The sequence below is a fragment of the Tetrao urogallus genome (genome assembly GCF_951394365.1).
Source record: "Tetrao urogallus genome assembly, chromosome: 4".
Taxonomy (NCBI): domain Eukaryota; kingdom Metazoa; phylum Chordata; class Aves; order Galliformes; family Phasianidae; genus Tetrao; species Tetrao urogallus.
In genome coordinates, this window is record NC_136817.1 from 267301 (window position 1) to 284395 (window position 17095).

General features: G+C 42.7%; 1 pseudogene across 1 annotated transcript in view; it reads right to left on the minus strand.

The window, feature by feature from the left end:
- Window positions 1-255: 255 nt before the first annotated feature.
- LOC306945804 (osteoclast-associated immunoglobulin-like receptor) overlaps window positions 256-17095 on the minus strand; it is a 38448-nt pseudogene continuing 21608 nt past the window's right edge. The window contains exon 4 of the transcript in view: window positions 256-424. The product of the transcript in view is annotated as an osteoclast-associated immunoglobulin-like receptor (transcript). The remainder of the gene's footprint in view (window positions 425-17095) is intronic.

Genomic DNA, 17095 nt, shown 5'->3' on the forward strand with positions numbered 1-17095 from the left:
CTGAGAGCAAATGGGCTCTGTTTGTGTCTAAGGGCAAACAGGAGGTTGTGTCTGTATGCACTGTTAACCTTATCACACTTAAGAAACCTTCCATCCTTTATCACTATTGTTTGGGAGAAGCTGGGCCAATTAACTGAGGAGGGGGACAGCACTTTCCTGCTTATAAGTGAATGGTACATGAGATGTGTGTTGAACACCATAAAGCAGAACTATTCGGAGAACGATTCTGATGCGACAAGAAACCGTGCGAGCTCTCTAACTCGGCTGAGCGCCGACAATTGGCGCCCGAACAGGGACCCCAAGCCGGGCCCGACTTGAAGACTGACCGCTCCGGAGCACGCTGAGAAAAGCGTGGCAGGTGCCGAGAAAAACACGGAGCACGCTGAGAGAAGCGTGGCACACGCTGAGAGAAGCGTGGCACACGCTGAGAAAGGGCGCAGAACACGCTGAGAAGCACGGCAGACGCGGAGAGAAGTGCCACAACCTGAGGATTCATCGCCCCGACAGCTCGGAGTGCCTTTCTCCGGACCGTTGCCGTGGGGATTCATGTGAGCTCCGAACAAAAGAACGTCCGAGTTACTTTGCAGATTGTTCTGAAAAAATGGGAAAAGACGGTGCCCGCTGCCGTTTTACAGCAGGTGCTGCTCTGGGCTGCCAAGAGTGACCCCTCGATCGCAAATCAGACCATTTACGACCCCGAAGTAGGGGACCGGGTCGGGGTGAAGCTATGGGACGCTGCTGCTGCGGGTGGTAAGACAGCGTTCGGGGAGCTGCAGACTCGGAGAAAGCTCTTTGAAGCGCTAAAGAGTCACTGAAGATAGCAGTCCGACAGCGCCAGTCTGCCTGAGGGCGAGGGAGAGGCTGGTTGCTCTGCAGATCAGCCCACGATACCATCGGCTGCCCGGCCGCCGCCGTCGGGTGGGATTTTCACTGCCGGAATCAGGTGAACGGGAATGCTCATTTCCCACTGATGACATGGGGGAGAGGAAGAATCTTGGGGATATCCTGTCCTGGTTATTGTCACTGTCTTTGTGATTGGTAAATGCTTATGGCAATGAAAGTGTAAATGTAAATGGCAGATGGAAATGTAATGGTTAATGGTATACGGAGGTGGAATTGTTAACAGTGCACAGAAGTGTGAATGTTAGTGCTGTATGGAAGTGCAAACATCAGTGCTGCATGGAAGTGGAATTAGGAACGGTACATGGAAGCGTAACTGAGGGTACAAATAGTGGAACTGTGAAAAACAAAACAACGAAGACAAAAATCAGCACAACGTTTAAAGAAGAGCAGCGGGTTAAAATATTCAAGTCTGTGATCTGCTCCAGCCAAAGCAGATCAGTGCCGGCAAGAGAACGCATCCCCACACTGCTCCTCCCCCCGCTGGTAACCAGAACGCAAACGAGGCGTTAATGGCGAGTGGGGACGAAAACAAAAGACTGGAAGCGAGAAGAGCCTTGATCTGCAGAGATGTAGGAAACTCGGTATCCCAGTGTCAGCACGGGAAGCCTGAGGAGGGAGGAGCTGAGAGAAGGGCTCTAGGACCCAGAGATCTCCGCAGGAAGAGCTGGGAGGGGGGGCTGGCAGGGCCCAGGAGGGTTCTGCCCTCACTGAACAGAAGAGCAGCTTGTGCCAAAAGCGGCGCTGCGTCTGGTAACAGATGCGATAGCAGTGAAGGGTGGAGAAAATGAAGCTGAGGAAGGAATGACAGCAAGGTGTGGAATTCGTAGCAAACGCTGAAGCAAAATGTGGTGTTCTTACTGCAGTAAGTGATGAGTTTGTAACCAGACGGGAAACCACTGGCAAAAGTGAGGAGGTTTGCTTTGTTAAACATTTGCAATCTAGTATAGGAAAACAGGTAGGCATACACAGATTGTTGTACGTGCCAAATTAATCCAAACCTTGACTAGGCATGATTTACTAAAACAACAGTGCCACAGCCCATATACAAAGGTCTGGGCTCTCAGCTGCAGAGGGCAGCAGTAACCTTCCCACTGAAATGTGGCAGGTCTCCCAGTAAAGAAATACTCATGGCTGGACTGTGCATGCGTATTATAAGTGCAGTGCAACGGAGAGCACAGGATACTATGTAAGTATTCAGAACAAGTGAGCTTTCTGTGGACACGCTCAGGGTAGCAGTGGTTCCTGTTCTTCAGGCGGCCGCTCTTGACTCAGTGAATACCAATGCCCCAGTAACAACAGAGGTCTGTCTCTTCAATGGTTTGTATCATATCTGATCATAAATTGATAATCATAAATTAAATAAAATATCTCCATGGCTTTACCTTCTCCAATCAAAACGGAAAGGACTCATAGCCCCTTACAGTGAGGATTATCTAGTTAGGTTTTATACACCAAGTGCTCGGGAAAACTGTAGCAATTACTAACAGTACAAATAGAAATTTGAGATAATCATAGCTGGCTAATACATTGTAGCTATGTAAAGAATGGAGGAGAGGCAGAATTCAGAAAGTTTTCAGAAATAGTTCAAAGACGTTAAAAAAGGTGAATTCCTGAATGACTGCAATGCACCCTGAGCCTTCTGAGTCCATAGGATGGCACTGTGTAGGCCTCTCATGCTGCTGCTGAGACCTTCAGCTCCAATTCTATCTGATCCAGACTGAATCTTCCTCGTTCATTTGTCAGTCCATCACCAAGAAAAAGCCCAGTCCCTCTCCTCTGCAAGCAGATGCAACAAGGGAACCCCAGGTTATGAAGGCAATATTTACATCCAGATGAAGTTTCTCACTTTTACTTAGGGCCAGCCTGACTTCCTTGCTGGCATCCCAGTCGTCCCACTGCCAAGGCCCGTCACCTCTTCTGGAAAACGCAAGTGCAGCAGTGCTTCTTCCTTGGCAGGGGACAGGTAACAGGAGGAGGCCCCTGGCCTCACCCCATGATTAAACAGTTTTGAGAGAAAGTGTGTGTGCTCATCCACTAGAAAAGGAGGCTGTTTGCATAAGGGGCTTCTCAAATAAAGCTTATGTACAGTTCATTGAGTGCTTTGAAAATTCAGGCTGTTTACAATGATTCTGATTTTGTAAGAATCAATTATTACAGAGTCTACACTTCCTGAACAATTGAACTAACATTGTATTCCTAATAAACATAAATGTAATTTTAATCAATACACGTGTTGTATGTTTACACAATCCCAACTCACCTTTCTGAAACATTCTTTGGACTTTTCTGATCACAAGAGTATTGCACTGAGTGCAGGTGTCCAGTTGTGGAAAGGCCTGCCATAATGCTGATGTGTGGTGTGAAACTGGGGTGCTAGACACAACTAGTTCCAGCCCACTGCTACTCCCTCCTACTGCCCCACAGGACCCATTAGCCAAAGGGCAGGCAGCTCAGAGGGAGTGGAGCTCAGAAGAAAGATCCCAGAAAAGAGTGGGAACACCTTGGAAGAAGGTCATGGAGAAGGTGCTATGTGCCCCCAGCAACGCTCACCCTGCAGCTCCTGAAGAGCGTATGCTGGATCAGGGAGAGGTGTGAGGAGGAAGGGAGAGCGGAGAGGAGCTACTCTGCGACAGATGAAGGAGTAAGAAACGGAGGGGTGAGGAAGACCTGCTGAGCAGGGCATGGGATGAATAAATGAAATTTGTTTTCCCGAAGTTAAATTTGTTTGACTTCTGAGGTAATATTCCCATGGCCTTTCCCCTCTCTCTCTGGCTTTCTGTGCAGGGGGAGTGAGAGAGAGGCTGAGTGAGTGTCTGGTGGCCATAAAATCAACACACCAAATACACTGTGGCAAAAGCAATAGAAAATCAATATACATAGATTGACAAGTTACAGTCTCAGCACCTTGATTATTAGGAAGTCAGGTAGATCTTGATGCATTATACAATAGATGTTCTTATTGATGGTGTCGATTGCCTAAGCAAATTATGCCTTTGAAGTGAAAATCGTACAGCAGATTCCATGTGTATGTATGAGGTCTGCTTCAACAGTAACGTCTCCTATGTGATTATATTCGTCCACAAGATCAGAGGCCGATGCTGGTGGTGTGACAATAGAGGATGAACCTTCTCAACAGTATTCCACTACACGTATATTACATACCTGTATATATACATACGTATATACAGGCGTATTAGTGTTTAGTGTATTTAGCTAACGTTTTGACAGTTACCTGCTTTTTTCTTTTTTTTTTCTTTTTTTTTTTTTTTTCAGTTTCATACCACACATCAGCATTATTTCTCCAAAGGTGATAAAGGATTACATATTTTCTATGGATATTTTCTTTAAGAATTCTTTTTTTGCCCTCGAATATACAAAATCCGAACATCCATGCTGCTTGTGATTTCATGCTCCTTCTGAAAATTCTTGCTTTTTTCCAGACAAGAAAATGTACATTTGTGTGATCCGTGTTTTATTATTTTTAGATCAAGTGATGACCGTTAGTCTTCTCAGTAAGACTGACATTCACTACCTATTTTTTCCATAAGAGCGCAATCCTTATTCTTGAGATGTAGTTAATATAGCGAGGCTAGAAATGATGGGAGCCACACCGAGCTTGGTCACTACTTCAAAGGTATCATTTTAAATCATATCTATTGAAAGTGAAACTGCCTAGTCATTTCTGTAAGCTAGTTGAGCTTATTTTGATAGCATACGTTTAAAGCGTGGATCTGAATGATCTTTTGTAAAATCTGGTGATATTCAGAAGGCAGACACCTTTGAGGTCTATAGAATAATAACACTTAGTTATACCAGTTATTAATCCACGTTTGCTCACGTCACTCATCCTTTTAAGTGAAGGTTGGGTGTCACTATATTATTGAAGTTCAGGGGAATAAAGTAAAATTGATTTTCAAATGGATTCTAAGATTTCATTTGTGTTTTTAATCCCTCTTTAGAGGAAGACAGCATGTCAAGTTATGCAGTTTGACACAGTAGATTGAGGCCATGATCTTGGCTTTATAAACAAATACAGCAACAGTGGTAGTGAGAATCCATGATTTTATTTTCATGCAGCTTGAATGGTCTTTTCTTACTTTTATGTAATTATTATTACTATTTATTTGTATCATTTTTATTAATTGATGTTTTTAATTTATGCAAGTTCTGAAAATGATCAACTGGTTTTCCTTGGCCAAAACAAAACACCATGAGGTTTCCCTCAGGTGGCCGTGGCCTCTTAATTGTTTGTTACTCCTAGTGGCTTCTTCTCTACTAATCAGTTTGTAGATGACCTGTTGAAGAATAATGAGGTTTCCTTAGTTGAGTGAAGTATCAGAATATCAGTGAAAGGGTGTCTGTAGTCAATGCTTTTCATATTTGCATTAAAGATCATAATACAAACAGATTTCTGAGATGGACATATACTGGAGTCACTTGGAAGCAGACAGACAAACAGAACAACCAAGCTAAAACAACCAACTCAGCCCTCCCAAAACCCCCTGGCTCCCCCCCCACACACACACACAAACAAACAAACAAACAAACAAACAAACAAAGAAAAACGAAAGCAACAGCCATACAGATAGACAGACAAACAAAAATAAAAACAAAAACAAAAAAAGAAAGAAAAAAGAAACGAAGAACAAGAAAAAAAAACACACAATGGAAACTACGAAAAAGGCAATGAGACATACAGAGTGATGGGGAAGAGAATTGTCAGCAATACCTGTAGACAGTATCTTCTAGAACTAACAGTGCAAAGGCAGATATACCTATGCAATAATAACACCAAAAACAAGATCACTACTGCATTATAATTCATATGTCATTCTTTCTAGGAGGCAGTTCTTTTGTCTATTATGTAATCCTGGAATGCAAGGAAATAGCAAGTATCAACTAGTAACAGTGTTACACTATCTCCAGCTCTAAAATGAGACTCCTTACCTGGTTTGGACTAACGGGCTTACAGCAGGTCAGAAAAAGACTTGTGTAAATACTAAGGACAGAGAACTTTCTAAAAAGTAAGCAGCTAATCAGCAGTATTTAACCTGAAGGAAAAAAAACCTATATGCTTTACTGTGCTTTGACTAATTATAGAAATATTTATAAGGCCCCATCCATACAGAATTCAGAGATTCACAGTACAAGGCAGTAAGAATCCCAAATGAATTTTTGCCCTTTTCTCAGAGCTGAAGTTAGAAATGCAATTTCTTGCTCAAACCAGAAAGGCCAATAGATTGGTAAAGAGCTTGACACTGTCACCATGTCAACACTTATAGAGAATGCAAGTAACAAAAGTTTGGGCCCAAAATAGAACAGAACAGAACCTTGCGCTCTATATAATGCATGCCTCTGGGGCCAGGACCACATCCATCAGCCCAGGAAACAGAGCTGCTCTCCTCACCAGTAATAGCAGCCGGAGGAGTCACAGAATCACAGAATCACAGAATGGCCAGGGTTGGAAGGGACCTCAAGCTTCATGAATCTCCAAACCCCCTGCCACATGCAGGGCCACTAACCACCACATTTAATACCAGCGCAGGCTGCGCAGGGCCCCATCCAACCTGGCCTTGAACACCTCCAGGGACGGGGCATGCACAGCCTCTCTGGAAGAAAGTGGCTTATTATTCCACATTTATGCACACTTAGTAGATAAGATGAAATACTTCAGAAGTACCAAAATTGTAACTTTTGTATTATAGGCTATTCTGTTTTGCCAAGAGGCCCTCAGCAAAAGAACAACTTAAGGGGCTTCTGACAGGAGGTCAAACTGCCCCTCCTTTATATTAGGAGGAATGCAAGTGATGCTCCCCTACATTTTTCCTCCCAACTTACCTCTATCCCAGGACAGCAGGTCTCCAGGAATTGTGGCCTAGTGCAGAATGAGCAAATGTGAGAATTAGCAATATACGCTTAGCTAGCAACCGTTCATCTTTAGCCAGTACCTGTATGTTTAGTGGAATGTTGGGAAATTGGTGAGCCTGCAGTACTCAGCCAGTGGGGAACCAGGGCAGGGAGAGAGAAGCGTTGGCTGATAGGGCATAAAAGACACGAAGGCTGTTCTGATAGTTCTGATGGCTGTAACCCCTTTCCCACAATGTAATCTGCCAGGTAGTGGTGGTTTTTAGAGGTAGTAGCTCAGATACGATCAGTAAGGAACTTCATTTTCACATTGGCAGACTTTTTAGGAGCTCCTATCTCCTTAGTTCACTTGACAACTGGTGTCTTTAAAGAACTGGAAACGGCACTTAGGTACTATCCTGTTGCAGGGACTTCAGAAGCTTGCTTCCTGTGACAAACCTAACTGCAGCTTTTCCACATTTGCTTATGCATTGGGCATCTTTGCCAAGCCTTGTAGGGGTATGAAAGAACAACAAAGGAATTCCATGAATTGTTATGGGCTGTGGATATATCCACTTCTGCTTACTAATTAAATAAATAAATTAAAAAAAAAAAAAATGCGATGCTTTGTGGAAAGCAGCATCTTCTCTTGCAATCTTATCTGTCTTAGGAAAAAACACCCTTGTTTCTCAGCTTTGGTGCTGTCTCGTTCTTGATATGCTTTGTGAATTCACATGACAGTTTTCTAACGACAGCTCTCTCCCACGATCACTGCAGCGACCATCTCCTGCATGCAACACAGGAATCTTCCTGAATTTCATTTCTGTCTGTGCAGATTTCCAGAAGAGTGCAATGGAACCAGCAACAGGTTTTGCAAGAATGGGACTTCTTTATTTCGTTGATCCATAGTCCAATAGTATTATTGTGTAAATAAATACGAAGCTTGCATTTTGCCAAGGTTTGAACTTTGAATGGACTTTGGCCTGTTTCAAGAAAGAATGTTCCTGAGCCTTCTCAGCATCACCAATCATCCGGCTTGCCTGGGTGGCATTAGCTGAAGAGTCATTGTCTTGGGCTGAAGATAACGTGTCCTCAGTATATATGAGTAACAAAGCTTCTTTGTAACGTATGACTAAAACATAAAATGAGAAAGCGTAACACTAGTGGGAATGTGGACCTTGCTTTTGAGAAACAATGCATCAGTGTCTGATTCCAGAGAAGCAGTTGCAATTTTGAAGGAGTTCTCCAGGTGTCTGTGATGCATCTTTGAAAACAGGTTGTTCACATATGTACCTACTGCCAAAAAGGTAATGCGGCTAACTAGGTAAGCCATGTCTCATCTTCACCTTGAGGAACAATATTTCTTCTTGATTCCATCAATGATTTGATTTCATTTGGCAAATCATAACATCTTCTTAGCATTTTATCCCAACTTAGCAACTCCTCTGCCTGCTGGAGGCCCACTATTGCAATTGCAAATAAAATCTGCTTGATCAGAGCTACCGTCCCAGAAAATTATTTGGGTGTTTCCAACGCTTACCAAGATACCATTACAATTACCTGAGTATTTGAAGTTACAATGCAAGGAAACTTCGACAACGAATTTCTATATCTAGTGCTGCCGATCCCAGTTGATGCCCTAGTTCACTAGAGCGTATATACACAAACAGTGATTCTTGAAGAAAATTGAAAAGACACCACAAGAAAAGGGCTCTGGAGATACCAGTATAACAGAGTGGAAATCACAAATTCAGTGCAGCATGTAATCATAATTAAACTGGCCAAAGCAATATTCCATAACATCTATGTTATAACATATGTTCTATGTTATGACAATATGTTCATGCCGAAGGAGTTTTGAAGGGGACAGAAACTCGTCTAGCTCTCTTCTGGTGCTTCGTAGGTTACATTTGCCTAGTGTTTTGCAACATACATCACTCAATTAAGATTACAATTAGCTCAGCAGTGCAGGAGAGAAGCGAAGGTGAGTTCTGGCTCATCATAAATATGCATGAAGAGTGCCCATATCTATGGGAGTGCAGATAGGGCTAGGCTCGGGGGGTAATATTCTCATATTCTGAATCCAACAGGCCGACCGTCTCTTTGAGTAGTTCTCTAAAAGTATGGGACTTACCGTGCGAATGAAATGCCGTTTCTGCAGTGAGAAGCAGCAAGATGAGTATTTCATGGTCTCTGCTGCCATCTATTGTCATTTATTGGTCCTAACAATTCTTGCTGGGATTCTCTTTGTAACTGGAAACGGCACTTACGTACTATCCTGTTGCAGGGACTTCAGAAGCTTGCTTCCAGTGACAAACCTAACTGCAGCTTTTCCACATTTGATTATGCATTGGGCATCTTTGCCAAGCCTTGTAGGGGCATGAAAGAACAACAAAGGAATTCCATGAATTGTTATGGGCTGTGGATATATCCACTTCTGCTTACTAATTAAATAAATAAATTAAAAAAAAAAAAATGCGATGCTTTGTGGAAAGCAGCATCTTCTCTTGCAATCTTATCTGTCTTAGGAAAAAACACCCTTGTTTCTCAGCTTTGGTGCTGTCTCGTTCTTGATATGCTTTGTGAATTCACATGACAGTTTTCTAACGACAGCTCTCTCCCACGATCACTGCAGGGACCATCTCCTGCATGCAACACAGGAATCTTCCTGAATTTCATTTCTGTCTGTACAGATTTCCAGAAGAGTGCAATGGAACCAGCAACAGGTTTTGCAAGAATGGGACTTATTTATTTTGTTGATCCATAGTCCAATAGTATTATTGTGTAAATAAATACGAAGCTTGCATTTTGCCAAGGTTTGAACTTTGAATGGACTTTGGCCTGTTTCAAGAAAGAATGTTCCTGAGCCTTCTCAGCATCACCAATCATCCGGCTTGCCTGGGTGGCATTAGCTGAAGAGTCATTGTCTTGGGCTGAAGATAACGTGTCCTCAGTATATATGAGTAACAAAGCTTCTTTGTAACGTGTGACTAAAACATAAAATGAGAAAGCGTAACACTAGTGGGAATGTGGACCTTGCTTTTGAGAAACAATGCATCAGTGTCTGATTCCAGAGAAGCAGTTGCAATTTTGAAGGAGTTCTCCAGGTGTTTGCCAGAGGTTTTTGATGGAATATTGCTCTTTTGTCTCTGGGGTTGTAACCTTGGTTTTCCCTGTTTGTGTTAAAGGCAGATTTACAATTCTCATTCAGTTAATATTCTTTGATCCTTCATTTCAGTTGTATTTAATTTCTTGCCAGAGTAACCTGGCATGTTCTAGAATATATTTATTCCTTCTTGTTTTCTCAGGCCATATTCAATTAATCCCAAAAAGTGAGCTATTCATTTATTTGTTTGCTTGCTTGTGTATTTGTTAGTTTGTTTGTTTTTTTTTATTGGCATTAGCTGCTTCTGTTGTTACAAAATCATCTACGGGCAGGAAGAGGCACCCGTATCCACGAAAGGTAAACTTCTTTATCCTGCTCCCCTAGCTGTAATTTAACCAAAGGAACTGCTAGGGTAGACTTCCCAAATTCCCATCCTTCGTCTATGCAACCAGAAATTGCTCCCTCTTTCTCAGTAATGTAAGATTACTTTCATTCCAATGGGGCGGAGCCCTCTCTGGGCTCTTCCAGCCCAGAGACTGCGGCGAAAATAAGCCCCTCCGGAGGAACGGCAGCAGGCTGAATTCGGACGTTCTCGGCTGCAGACCGGCACGACTTCGCTCTCACGGCTCGGAAGTGGCACTCGCGGTGAAGCGCTCCGGAGCGATTGCCGTTGCTGCCCGAGAAGTCGCGCTTATCGCCGAATGCCGCTTTCAGCCTCCAGCCGCGGTGTCGTGTTCCTCCGTCGCCGAGATAGGGCGACTGTCCCCGGCAGCTTTTCTCCGAGTTGCGGGCTCTTCTCCGCACATCGGGAAGTCTCCCAAGGACTTGACGTTTTCTCTCAGATGTATAGCAGTTTCTCCCAATGATGTGATATATTCCCCCGGAATTACCTGCTTAGTTATAAAAATACGGCCTTTCTTCCCCAAATACCAGCTTATTCACTTCTATTTTCAGCCTATTTAGTTTTGAAGCCTAGTCTCAAATTTCTTTATCAGAAATGAAAGCAAGGGTGTGTATTTTGCACTGCTCACTGGACTCTGTTTAGCCAGCATATCAAAACACATGAAAGCATTTTCCATAAGTTCAACTTGCCATTATTCAAGTTTCATTCCTTTTTTTTTCGTTTTGTTTTGGTTTGAAACAGCACAGATCAGGTGATTTCTCATCTTGAAGATGCATGTTCAGCTCATTTAAATGAGCAGTCAAATCCCACAAAAAAACTAGCTATGAAAGCCATTTCTCATCTTCACCTTTAAAACCAATGCTTCTTTTGGATTCCATAAATGACTTGATTTCATTTCGCAAATCATCACATCCTCTTAGCATTTTATCCCAACTCAGCCACCTTCCTTCGGAAAAGTAAATGATGCCCCCATAATCAGCATCTATACTTCTCATGAATTCCTGTAATTAGCAACTATTCAGTCCATTGGACATAATGATGTTCAGTGCGGCTCCTCCGAGAGGGGGTTATTTTCTCGGCAGTCCAGAAAGGATCTCTCCCGACTTCTTCGAATGTGCTCCCTGGGAGCACAGCATCTGTCGCTCCTCGAATCTCCAGCTGCCTCTTTCAGAGAGGCTTTTCTCTTCTACCCTTGTGGTCACAGAACACAGAAGTGGAGCCACAGAGACCACACTTTGTGGCTCGAAATGAAGGCACGGACACAACATTCAGAGCCAGGCGTAGTGCCTTCTGCATATATGTACACTCGGCGACGTCCAAACCGCTCCTTTCCGATGTGCGGAGAAGAGCCCGCAACTCGGAGAAAAGCTGCCGGGGACAGTCGCCCTTTCTCGGCGACGGAGGAACACGACACCGCGGCTGGAGGCTGAAAGCGGCATTCGGCGATAAGCGCGACTTCTCGGGCAGCAACGGCAATCGCTCCGGAGCGCTTCACCGCGAGTGCCACTTCCGAGCCGTGAGAGCGAAGTCGTGCCGTTCTGCAGCCGAGAACGTCCGAATTCAGCCTGCTGCCGTTCCTCCGGAGGGGCTTATTTTCGCCGCAGTCTCTGGGCTGGAAGAGCCCAGAGAGGGCTCCGCCCCATTGGAATGAAAGTAATCTTACATTACTGAGAAAGAGGGAGCAATTTCTGGTTGCATAGACGAAGGATGGGAATTTGGGAAGTCTACCCTAGCAGTTCCTTTGGTTAAATTACAGCTAGGGGAGCAGGATAAAGAAGTTTACCTTTCGTGGATACGGGTGCCTCTTCCTGCCCGTAGATGATTTTGTAACAACAGAAGCAGCTAATGCCAATAAAAAAAAACAAACAAACTAACAAATACACAAGCAAGCAAACAAATAAATGAATAGCTCACTTTTTGGGATTAATTGAATATGGCCTGAGAAAACAAGAAGGAATAAATATATTCTAGAACATGCCAGGTTACTCTGGCAAGAAATTAAATACAACTGAAATGAAGGATCAAAGAATATTAACTGAATGAGAATTGTAAATCTGCCTTTAACACAAACAGGGAAAACCAAGGTTACAACCCCAGAGACAAAAGAGCAATATTCCATCAAAAACCTCTGGCAAACACCTGGAGAACTCCTTCAAAATTGCAACTGCTTCTCTGGAATCAGACACTGATGCATTGTTTCTCAAAAGCAAGGTCCACATTCCCACTAGTGTTACGCTTTCTCATTTTATGTTTTAGTCACACGTTACAAAGAAGCTTTGTTACTCATATATACTGAGGACACGTTATCTTCAGCCCAAGACAATGACTCTTCAGCTAATGCCACCCAGGCAAGCCGGATGATTGGTGATGCTGAGAAGGCTCAGGAACATTCTTTCTTGAAACAGGCCAAAGTCCATTCAAAGTTCAAACCTTGGCAAAATGCAAGCTTCGTATTTATTTACACAATAATACTATTGGACTATGGATCAACAAAATAAATAAGTCCCATTCTTGCAAAACCTGTTGCTGGTTCCATTGCACTCTTCTGGAAATCTGCACAGACAGAAATGAAATTCAGGAAGATTCCTGTGTTGCATGCAGGAGATGGTCGCTGCAGTGATCGTGGGAGAGAGCTGTCGTTAGAAAACTGTCATGTGAATTCACAAAGCATATCAAGAACGAGACAGCACCAAAGCTGAGAAACAAGGGTGTTTTTTCCTAAGACAGATAAGATTGCAAGAGAAGATGCTGCTTTCCACAAAGCATCGCATTTTTTTTTTTTTAATTTATTTATTTAATTAGTAAGCAGAAGTGGATATATCCACAGCCCATAACAATTCATGGAATTCCTTTGTTGTTCTTTCATGCCCCTACAAGGCTTGGCAAAGATGCCCAATGCATAATCAAATGTGGAAAAGCTGCAGTTAGGTTTGTCACAGGAAGCAAGCTTCTGAAGTCCCTGCAACAGGATAGTACGTAAGTGCCGTTTCCAGTTACAAAGAGAATCCCAGCAAGAATTGTTAGGACCAATAAATGACAATAGATGGCAGCAGAGACCATGAAATACTCATCTTGCTGCTTCTCACTGCAGAAACGGCATTTCATTCGCACGGTAAGTCCCATACTTTTAGAGAACTACTCAAAGAGACGGTCGGCCTGTTGGATTCAGAATATGAGAATATTACCCCCCGAGCCTAGCCCTATCTGCACTCCCATAGATATGGGCACTCTTCATGCATATTTATGATGAGCCAGAACTCACCTTCGCTTCTCTCCTGCACTGCTGAGCTAATTGTAATCTTAATTGAGTGATGTATGTTGCAAAACACTAGGCAAATGTAACCTACGAAGCACCAGAAGAGAGCTAGACGAGTTTCTGTCCCCTTCAAAACTCCTTCGGCATGAACATATTGTCATAACATAGAACATATGTTATAACATAGATGTTATGGAATATTGCTTTGGCCAGTTTAATTATGATTACATGCTGCACTGAATTTGTGATTTCCACTCTGTTATACTGGTATCTCCAGAGCCCTTTTCTTGTGGTGTCTTTTCAATTTTCTTCAAGAATCACTGTTTGTGTATATACGCTCTAGTGAACTAGGGCATCAACTGGGATCGGCAGCACTAGATATAGAAATTCGTTGTCGAAGTTTCCTTGCATTGTAACTTCAAATACTCAGGTAATTGTAATGGTATCTTGGTAAGCGTTGGAAACACCCAAATAATTTTCTGGGACGGTAGCTCTGATCAAGCAGATTTTATTTGCAATTGCAATAGTGGGCCTCCAGCAGGCAGAGGAGTTGCTAAGTTGGGATAAAATGCTAAGAAGATGTTATGATTTGCCAAATGAAATCAAATCATTGATGGAATCAAGAAGAAATATTGTTCCTCAAGGTGAAGATGAGACATGGCTTACCTAGTTAGCCGCATTACCTTTTTGGCAGTAGGTACATATGTGAACAACCTGTTTTCAAAGATGCATCACAGACACCTGGAGAACTCCTTCAAAATTGCAACTGCTTCTCTGGAATCAGACACTGATGCATTGTTTCTCAAAAGCAAGGTCCACATTCCCACTAGTGTTACGCTTTCTCATTTTATGTTTTAGTCACACGTTACAAAGAAGCTTTGTTACTCATATATACTGAGGACACGTTATCTTCAGCCCAAGACAATGACTCTTCAGCTAATGCCACCCAGGCAAGCCGGATGATTGGTGATGCTGAGAAGGCTCAGGAACATTCTTTCTTGAAACAGGCCAAAGTCCATTCAAAGTTCAAACCTTGGCAAAATGCAAGCTTCGTATTTATTTACACAATAATACTATTGGACTATGGATCAACAAAATAAATAAGTCCCATTCTTGCAAAACCTGTTGCTGGTTCCATTGCACTCTTCTGGAAATCTGCACAGACAGAAATGAAATTCAGGAAGATTCCTGTGTTGCATGCAGGAGATGGTCGCTGCAGTGATCGTGGGAGAGAGCTGTCGTTAGAAAACTGTCATGTGAATTCACAAAGCATATCAAGAACGAGACAGCACCAAAGCTGAGAAACAAGGGTGTTTTTTCCTAAGACAGATAAGATTGCAAGAGAAGATGCTGCTTTCCACAAAGCATCGCATTTTTTTTTTTTTAATTTATTTATTTAATTAGTAAGCAGAAGTGGATATATCCACAGCCCATAACAATTCATGGAATTCCTTTGTTGTTCTTTCATGCCCCTACAAGGCTTGGCAAAGATGCCCAATGCATAATCAAATGTGGAAAAGCTGCAGTTAGGTTTGTCACAGGAAGCAAGCTTCTGAAGTCCCTGCAACAGGATAGTACGTAAGTGCCGTTTCCAGTTACAAAGAGAATCCCAGCAAGAATTGTTAGGACCAATAAATGACAATAGATGGCAGCAGAGACCATGAAATACTCATCTTGCTGCTTCTCACTGCAGAAACGGCATTTCATTCGCACGGTAAGTCCCATACTTTTAGAGAACTACTCAAAGAGACGGTCGGCCTGTTGGATTCAGAATATGAGAATATTACCCCCCGAGCCTAGCCCTATCTGCACTCCCATAGATATGGGCACTCTTCATGCATATTTATGATGAGCCAGAACTCACCTTCGCTTCTCTCCTGCACTGCTGAGCTAATTGTAATCTTAATTGAGTGATGTATGTTGCAAAACACTAGGCAAATGTAACCTACGAAGCACCAGAAGAGAGCTAGACGAGTTTCTGTCCCCTTCAAAACTCCTTCGGCATGAACATATTGTCATAACATAGAACATATGTTATAACATAGATGTTATGGAATATTGCTTTGGCCAGTTTAATTATGATTACATGCTGCACTGAATTTGTGATTTCCACTCTGTTATACTGGTATCTCCAGAGCCCTTTTCTTGTGGTGTCTTTTCAATTTTCTTCAAGAATCACTGTTTGTGTATATACGCTCTAGTGAACTAGGGCATCAACTGGGATCGGCAGCACTAGATATAGAAATTCGTTGTCGAAGTTTCCTTGCATTGTAACTTCAAATACTCAGGTAATTGTAATGGTATCTTGGTAAGCGTTGGAAACACCCAAATAATTTTCTGGGACGGTAGCTCTGATCAAGCAGATTTTATTTGCAATTGCAATAGTGGGCCTCCAGCAGGCAGAGGAGTTGCTAAGTTGGGATAAAATGCTAAGAAGATGTTATGATTTGCCAAATGAAATCAAATCATTGATGGAATCAAGAAGAAATATTGTTCCTCAAGGTGAAGATGAGACATGGCTTACCTAGTTAGCCGCATTACCTTTTTGGCAGTAGGTACATATGTGAACAACCTGTTTTCAAAGATGCATCACAGACACCTGGAGAACTCCTTCAAAATTGCAACTGCTTCTCTGGAATCAGACACTGATGCATTGTTTCTCAAAAGCAAGGTCCACATTCCCACTAGTGTTACGCTTTCTCATTTTATGTTTTAGTCACACGTTACAAAGAAGCTTTGTTACTCATATATACTGAGGACACGTTATCTTCAGCCCAAGACAATGACTCTTCAGCTAATGCCACCCAGGCAAGCCGGATGATTGGTGATGCTGAGAAGGCTCAGGAACATTCTTTCTTGAAACAGGCCAAAGTCCATTCAAAGTTCAAACCTTGGCAAAATGCAAGCTTCGTATTTATTTACACAATAATACTATTGGACTATGGATCAACAAAATAAATAAGTCCCATTCTTGCAAAACCTGTTGCTGGTTCCATTGCACTCTTCTGGAAATCTGCACAGACAGAAATGAAATTCAGGAAGATTCCTGTATTGCATGCAGGAGATGGTCGCTGCAGTGATCGTGGGAGAGAGCTGTCGTTAGAAAACTGTCATGTGAATTCACAAAGCATATCAAGAACGAGACAGCACCAAAGCTGAGAAACAAGGGTGTTTTTTCCTAAGACAGATAAGATTGCAAGAGAAGATGCTGCTTTCCACAAAGCATCGCATTTTTTTTTTTTTAATTTATTTATTTAATTAGTAAGCAGAAGTGGATATATCCACAGCCCATAACAATTCATGGAATTCCTTTGTTGTTCTTTCATGCCCCTACAAGGCTTGGCAAAGATGCCCAATGCATAATCAAATGTGGAAAAGCTGCAGTTAGGTTTGTCACTGGAAGCAAGCTTCTGAAGTCCCTGCAACAGGATAGTACGTAAGTGCCGTTTCCAGTTACAAAGAGAATCCCAGCAAGAATTGTTAGGACCAATAAATGACAATAGATGGCAGCAGAGACCATGAAATACTCATCTTGCTGCTTCTCACTGCAGAAACGGCATTTCATTCGCACGGTAAGTCCCAT